Consider the following 8765-nt stretch of genomic DNA (forward strand, 5'->3'; position numbering starts at 1 on the left):
TTTTTCTCTACCCCCTCTGGGATGCCGATGATTCTGACATCAGAACGTTTCATTGAGTCAGTAATCTCCCATAACCTACATTCTTGAGATTGATTTTTTTGAGCCAAGTTTCTGCTTTAGCTTTCTCTTCTAGCAACCCATCCTCCAATCCGCTGATTTGTTCTTCTGCCTCATTTACCCTGGCCGTCAGAGCATCTAGTTTTGACTGCATTTGATTCATAGCTTTTTAAATTTCTGCCAGATTCGCTCTCATTTCCGCCCTCAGAGAGTCTATATTTTTGTTAATATTTTTTTCAAGTCTACACATCATCTTGACCATTGTTACTCTGAACTCCATTTCTGATAATTTGGTTATATCCATATCCGTCAGTTCTGTGGCTGAGGCCACAGACTCATTGTCTTCTCTTTGCCGCGGGCGGGGGGGATTTCTCTTTCTCGTCATTCTGATGAGGAGAGGTTGCGGGGTTGTCCAGAGCCCAAATTATTGACCAGGACCCATGCAGTGTGCACTTGTTTTATAGGGACCTTAGGGATGTGGGCTTTTTGATTTTTCAGCCTGCCTTCTGGGGGAGGGCCCTGCCGCGCTGATACTCAGGGAACCCTGTTTGGGTAGAGTCTCCCTGTCCCCTGCGAGGGGAAATGAGGATGGGCACACTGTGAGCTGGTATTTCTGGGCTTTTGTTCTCTGATGGCTTTTTGTGGCGGTTTGCTGTGCCTCTTCTGAGAGTCAGAGCAGCAGTGGCTGAATCCCAGCCTCTGACTCAGAAAAGAGAGATCGCAGTCTGCTCTCCACTGAGCTCTTCTGGCCACTTTAACTCTGTTTATGTTGGTGCTGCTAAACCCTACAGTGTCCTGGGATGTGCGCCCCACAGCCGGCGTCTCAGCCCTCACTTCCAGGGCCGGCGCGTCTCTGTTCTTTGTGTTTATAACACCACCAGCCACCAGATGCCAGACGCCAGCCGGCCCCGCGAGCTCCGTAGCTCCGTTAGAGTGTTGTTTGCGTGCACTCCGGAGCTCTGGTTTTCAGACTGGTCGCGCGTGTTCCCAGGCTCATGGTCTCAGTCTGCTCTGTCTCGGGTGCCGGTTCGCGAGTCAGCCAGCTCCCCAGTGGAGGTGGCTACTGCTTCCCGCTGCCCGAGCGCAGAGGCTCCCTCCCCCTTCTGTTTATCTCCCGAAATCTGTGCACAGATTCACGGCTCCCCACTTCGTACCTCAATACTCAGTGCTGGAGTTGTTCATTTGTAGAGATCCAGATGTATCTTCCTGCGTCTCAGGCTGATTCCGTGGGTGTTCAGGATGGTCTGGTACCTATCCAGCTCGACTCAGGGGACCAGCTGAAAAAGGGGACACCTACTCCTCCACCATCTTAACTCCTCCCCTATGTGTCTGTTTTTGTGCCAATACCATGTTGTCTTTGTGATCACAGCTTTGTAATATAGCACAAAATCAGGCAATGTGATGCCTCCAGCTTTGTTTTTCTTTTTCAACATTTTTGGCAATCGGGGTCTTTTCTGATTCCATATAAATTTTAGGATTGTTTTTTCCTGCTCTTTGAGAAATGCCAATGGTATTTTCATAGGGATGGCATTGAAAGTGTAGATTGCTCTGGGTAGCATAGACATTTTAGCAATGTTTATTCTTCCAATCCATGAACATGGAATGTTTTTCCATCTTTTTGTGTCTTCCTCAATTTCTTTCGTAAGTGTTCTGTAACTTCTAGAGTATAGATCCTTTACCTCTTTGGTTAGGTTTATTGCTAGGTATCTTATGGTGTTTGGTGTTATTGTAAATGGAATTGATTCCCTAATTTCTCTTTCTACAGTTACAATGTTAGTGTTTAGAAATGCAACTGATTTCTGTGCATTGATTTTGTATCCTGCCACATTACTGAATTGCCGTATGAGTTCTAGTAATTTGGGGATGTAGTCTTTTGGGTTTTCCACATAAAGTATCATGTCATCTGCAAAGAGAGGAGTTTGACTACTTTGCCAATTTGAATACCTTTTATTTCTTCTTGTTGTCTGACTGCTGATGCTAGGACTTCTAGTACTGTGTTGAACAATAGTGGCGAGAGTGGGCATCCTTGCCATGTTCCTGATCTTAAGGGAAAAGGTCTCAATTTTTCCCCATTGAGAATGATGTTTGCTGTGGGCTTTTCATAGATGGTTTTTATGAAACTGAGAAATATTCCCTCTATCCCTACACTGTGAAGGGTTTTAATCAGGAAAGGATGCTGTATTTTGTCAAATGTTTTTTCTGCATTAATTGAGAGGATCATGTGGTCCTTGTCTTGTCTTTTATTAATGTGTTCTATCACATTGATTGATTTGCAAATGTTGAACCACGCTTGCATCCCAGGAATAAATCCCACCTGGTCATGATGGATAATCCTTTTAATGTACTGTTGGATCCTATTGGCTAGGATCTTATTGAGTATTTTGGCATCCATGTTCATCAGGGATATTGGTCTGTAATTCTGCTTTTTGATGGGGTCTTTGCCTGGTTTTGGGATCAAGGTAATGTTGGCCTCATAGAACGAGTTTGGAAGTTTTCTTTCTGTTTCTATTTTTTGAAACAGCTTCAGGAGAATAGGTATTATTTCTTCTTTGAATGATTGGTAGAATTCCTCTGGGAATCCATCTGGCCCTGGACTCTTGTTTTTTGGGAGGTTTTTGATTACTGCTTCAATTTCCTTAATAGTTATTGGTCTACTTAGATTGTCAATGTCTTCCTGTTTCAGTCGTAGTAGTTTATAAGTTTCCAGGAAGGCATCCATTTATTCCAGGTTGCTTTATTTATTGGCATATAGTTACTGATAATAATTTCTAATAATTGTTTCTATTTCCTTGGTGTTAGTCATGATCTCTACGCTTTCATTCATAGTTTTATTAAGTTGGGTCCTTTCTCTTTTCTTTTGGATAAGTCTGGCCAGAGGTTTATCAATCTTATTAGTTCTTTCAAAAAACCAGCTTCTAGTTTTGTTGATCTGCTCTACTATTTTTCTGGTTTCTATTTCATTGATCTCTTCTCTAATCTTTATTATTTCTCTTCTCTTGATTGGTTTAGGTTTTATTTGCTGTTCTCTCTCCATTTCCTTTAGTGTGAGGTTAGCTTGTGCATTCAGGATTTTTCTACTTTTTTTGAGAGAGGCTTGGATGGCTATGTATTTCCCTCTTAGGACCGCCTTTGCAGTGTCCCATAGATTTTGGGCCAATGTGTTTTCATTCTCATTGGTTTCCATGATTTGTTTAAGTTCTTCTTTAATTTCCTGGTTGACCCAAACATTCTTTAGCAGGATGGTCTTTAACTTCCAGGTGTTCGAATTCCTTTCAAATTTTTTCTTGTGATTGAGTTCCTTTTTCAAAGCATTGTGGTCTGACAATATGCAGGGAATAATCTCAGTCTTTTGGTAGGGGTTGAGACCTGATTTGTGATCCAGTATGTGGTCTATTCTGGAGAAAGTTCCACGTGCATTCGAGAAGAATGAGTATTCTGTTGGTTTAGGGTAGAATGTTCTATATACATCTATGAAGGCCATCTGGTCCAAAGCTCTTGTTCTTTGTTGATCTTCTGCTTAGATGATCTGTCTCTTGCTGAGAGTGGGGTGTTGAGGTTACTACTATCGAAGTATTATTATCAATATGATTCTTTATTTTGGTTAATAGTTGACTTATGTAATTGGCTGTTCCCATGTTGGGGGCATAGATATTTACAATTGTTTGATCTTCTTGTTGGATAGACCTTTAAGTATGATATAGTGTCCCTCTGCATCTCTTACTACAGTCTTTAGCTTAATATCTAATTTGTCTGATATGAGAATTGCTACCTCAGCTTTCTTTTGAGGTCTGTTGGCATGAAAAATGGTTCTTCATCCCCTCACTTTCAGTCTGGATGTATCTTGAGGTTCAAAACGAGTCTCTTGTAGACAGTATATGGATAGGTCACATGTTTTTATCCAATCTGCAACCCTGTGCTGTTTCGTGGGAGCATTTAGGCTGTTCACGTTGAGAGTGACTATTGAAAGATATGACTTTAGTGCCATCATGTTGCCTGTGAAGTCCCTGTTTCTATAGCTTGTCTCTATAAATTTCTGGTCTATATTACTCTTGGGGTCTTTCTTCTTTTATAGACTCCCCCTTAATATTTCTTGCAGGGCCAGCTTGGTGTTCACATATTCTTTCAGTTTCTGCCGGTCCTGGAAGTTTCCTTGTCTCTCCATCCATTCTGAAGGACAGCCTTGCTGGATAAAGTATCCTTGGCTGCATGTTCTTCTCATTTAGCACCCTGAATATGTCTTGCCAGCCCTTTCTGGCTTGCTGGGTCTCTGATGTTATTCTGATGTTCCTCCCTCTGTACTTCAGAAATCTCTTCCCCCTAGCTGCTTTCAGGATTGCTTCCTTGGTTCTAAGATTTGCAAGTTTTACTATTATATGTTGGAGCATTGGTCTGTTTTCATTGATCTTGGGAGGGGTCCTCTCTGCCTCTTGGACATGAATGCTTGTTTCCTTCCCCAGATTAGAGAAATTCTCAGCTATGATTTGCCCAAATATATCTTCTAGTCCTCTCTCTCCGCCCCCTCAGGGATCCCAATAATTCTGACATTGGAACATTTCATGGCATCATTAATCTATCTCAGTCTGATCTCTTGGGCTTTTAGCTGTTTGTCCCAGGCCTCCTTGGCTTCCTTGTATCATCTTATCTTCTAGCTCACTAATTCATTCTTCTGCCTCATTTACCCTGGCTGTCAGGGTATCCAGTTTAGACTGCATCTCATTCATAGTATTTTTAAGTTCAGCCTGATTAGAACTCATTTCTGCCCTTAGAGATTCTATACTGTTGCTAATATTTTTCTCAAGCCTAGATATTGACTTCATAATTGCTACTCTGAAGTCTGTCTCTGACATCTTGCTTATATCCATATCCATTAGGTATGTGGCAGAGGCCATAGTCTCTAATTCTTTTCTTTGTTGGGGGTTCCTCCTTTTAGTCATTCTGCTGAGGGGTGGTTGAGGTAATTTACAGAGTCCAAAGTATTAACCACAACCCAAGCAAGATGCACCTGTCTTATAGGGACCCTAGGGGTTGTCGTCCTCTTGTTCTTCCAGCCTGTCTTCTTGGGGGAGGGGCCTGCTGCACTGTTACTCATCTTGCTTGGGCATAGTTGCCCTGCCCCCTGTTGGGGGTGTGGGAGCGGGTGGGCTCAATGGAAACCGGTTTTTTGAGCTTTTGTTCTCTGGCGGCTTTTTGTGTCTCTTCCGTCTCTTCCGAGAGTCAGAGCAGAAATAATGACCGCACCTAAACCTCTGACCCAGAGCAGAGAAATCGTAGTCTGCTCTTCACTGAACTCTCCAGGACACACAGTCTCCATTTCTGTCTATGCTGCTAAAAACCGCAGCCTGCCATGATGATGTGTGCCCACAGCCTCTCCCAGAGGTCCATTCCAGGGCCGGGATGTGTCTCTGCCCTTTGTGCTTCTAAAACTGTGAGCTGCCCGGGTTTGCACATGCTCACCCGCAGCTCCTGGATCCTGTCTGGGGTGCACTAAAGTCCTTTCCCACCACTACCAGTCTGTGTGTCTCCAAGTTTTTCTTTTTTAAAAATCATGAATAGATGGTGGAATATATCAAATGCCTTTTCTGTGTCTATGGAGATATTCAGAATTTTTTTTCCTTTAATCCATTAATATGGTGAATTGCTTTGATAGGGTTTCTTTTTTGTTATTATGAGTTTTAGTTTTTTATTATTATTAGTTTCTTCATTTCATTTGGAACTCAAGGATAGAATTCAATTAATAATTCTCCTTAATTGAGGATACCCTACCATCATTGGTGGATGGCTCCTCCATTATATTATTTTACTTATTTTTATTTCACTATCCATAACCCTATTCCATTTCTCCTACCCCCAAAGACTTTTGCTTTAAGGTGTTTATAATATATCCTGATAAAATAAAATGTTATTTTTTGTGTATGTCTTTGTGTTAATTTATGAAAATGGTATTGTCTTATATATTATACTTTGTTTCAACTCTTTTCACTCAACACTATATGTTTGAGATCTATTTTGTTGCTGTATATGCATCCAGTATACTATTTCTAAGTGTAGTATAGTACTTCAGATTCTGTATCCATTGCATGTATTTATCTCTTCCCCTAAGGGTGGTCACCTAAAGTATCTTTCAACTTTCTGTAACCACAAAATAATATTGTGGTAAATATCTTCATGTAAGTTACCTTTGATTTGTGTGCTAGTTTCTTTGATGTTTATACCCAGGTGTGTGATTGTTGGAGCATGGGATAATGTGTATATGGAATTCATTAAGTACCATCAGATTATTTTCCATAATACTGCTTCACTTACACTCCTCCACTAAAGGATGAGAAATCTTATTTCTTTACTTTCTTACCTACAATTGGTGTTATCTGATTTTTAATTTTTATTAATCTGATGGGTGTTAAGGTGTATCTCAATATTGTTACAATTGGTATTTCTCTGATTCTAGTGAATTTCTCTGATTTCTGCACTTATTTGAACTTCCTTTAAATGATTTGCCTACTTATATCCTCTGCCTATTTTTCGCTTGAAGTTTCCTGTCTTTTTGTTATTCATTCGTAGCTGTTCCTGTACATACCATGTATTGAGCTAGTTTTCCTAACACTATCTGGAAAGTAGTTGTGGTGTGACCTTACTTTTCTGATGGCTCTAAAAAGAATTGTTGATTTTCAGTTATTTAGCTTTTTTCTTGTTGTGAAGATGGGTTGAGGACCCCTAAGCTCTTTACATGCGAGACCAGTGCTGTTGATTATTATAAATTGACCTTGTGTCTGGTAACTTTGCAGAACTTTCCTACTAGTTTTAATTATTTGTTAATTCTATTAGATTTTCTATGTCACCGACAAATAATTACACTTTTGTATGTTTCTTTCCAATTATTGTATCTTCTATTCCATTTTTTTTTTCTTCTTACTGCATAGGACTCTTTCCTAAGTGACTGCTAAAGTTCTATGAATAATTTCTTAGTATAGTGGCCATATAAATAAGAATAAGTTATCTCCTGACCCTTTGAGACTTTAATAGTTAACAATAATTTTTTAATGATTTATGGACTCTGAAGTGATTTATCTTCTTAGGAATTTAGAATTTTCCCTCTCTGGTGTCTAATTTCATATCCCCACTTGAAGATTTAATGCCTCTTTTTATTTTTAAATGATCAGGATTTAGACATTAAGGTTCACAGTAACAGGTTAGTAAAGTTTTCAAAGGTTTCATTTTTAATGAAAAATGGTTGAATTATAATATACTTTTATGCATGCATGTATTGAGATGATAATTTTTGTTTTTAATATATTAATGTGATGAATTTTGTTAATTTTCTAATATTAAACCACCTTTGGATTCTTGGTATAATTTCAACTTGTTATAATACATTATTTTTTAAAAAATTTAAATTCATTTTATTTTATTTATTTTTATTATATATTACTTTTTATATATTCTTCTGGATTTGGTTTGCTAATGTTTTATGGTTTTTTCCCCTGACTTTTCCAGATATAAAACAATACTTCCTCCTTTCAGACATCAAAGAGTTTTAAAAATCTTTCTGCCTATAAACAAAGGATTTTCTTCTAATATAACAATCACTCTTTGTCTTTCTTAGAAAAAAATCACACTATTGCTATATTAATAGCTGAATTTACATTTTATTAGAGAGTTACAAATTTGATTGACATAATACAGTTGAGTTCCTGAAAGGCTATGTGTTGATTCAGATCACTGTTATTAAGTGGTTAGTTTTCATTATATCAAGTCCTCACAATACTATGTGCACATCATACTTTGTGGATATTTTTTATGTCACAGGCCAAATTTGAATTTCTTTGAAGGTATGAAAATATTTACTGATTTTTCCCCCTTTTTCCCCTCTATGCTGTGCCTTTTATTCCTGTGACTTACTCCATACCTGGAAGCCTGTACCTCTCACTCCCCTTTACACATTTTGCCCCTCCCCCCACTCCCTTATATTCATTAATTTGTTTAGTGAATATCTATTGGATATCAATTATGTGTCAAGTACTATTCTAGAAGCTGAGAATACAGCAATGAAAAAGAAAGCCCTGCCCTGATGAGGCATCATGGTGATGATACTCTTAGGACCTTATAAAGTCTCAGAATATAAATAGGACTTTATTGTGATGTTTCACAATGCATACAAAAAAGCATTCTTTCTAGTAGTCATGTCATACCTAGGGTCAAAACTTTAATATACCACTGTTAATAATAAAAAACAAATTTGACCTTCTTACTGTTGTAGACCTTTCTCATTGAAAAATTATCTTTACTGTCCATTTTGATTATAGTTTATATAAATATGCAGTTTTCATTCATAAGCAAGAATGAAACCTAAATAATTTTACCATAAAATTATGTTTGTTGTTGATATATAAATATTTTTCAAACAGCTTAGATGAATTCTGATTTTGTTAATGTATGAAATGAATTTGTAGTACACTCTGAAAATGCTTCTTGAAACACCTTCAAGTACAAATATGCATTTTCTTTTTTTATTGTGTTAATAAATGGATTTTTCAAAGATAGGAAATAGTATATTCATTTTGATTTACATTTAGCAACTAATTAGTTCATTAATTAGTATTAATGAACTCAAGTAGTTAGGAAATTTACAACTTTGTACATTTACAAAGAGTTTTGTTATAGACAAGTATAGCAAGTTAAATTCTAAATAAATGTTAATCAAGTATGTATAA

General features: G+C 37.9%; 1 protein-coding gene across 1 annotated transcript in view; it reads left to right on the forward strand.

Annotated features, from left to right (window-relative positions):
* ODF2L (outer dense fiber of sperm tails 2 like) overlaps positions 1-8765 on the forward strand; it is a 294695-nt gene that overhangs the window by 33125 nt on the left and 252805 nt on the right. The gene's annotated exons all lie outside the window — the stretch shown is intronic.

This window comes from Ursus arctos, unplaced genomic scaffold, assembly GCF_023065955.2.
Source record: "Ursus arctos isolate Adak ecotype North America unplaced genomic scaffold, UrsArc2.0 scaffold_12, whole genome shotgun sequence".
Taxonomy (NCBI): domain Eukaryota; kingdom Metazoa; phylum Chordata; class Mammalia; order Carnivora; family Ursidae; genus Ursus; species Ursus arctos.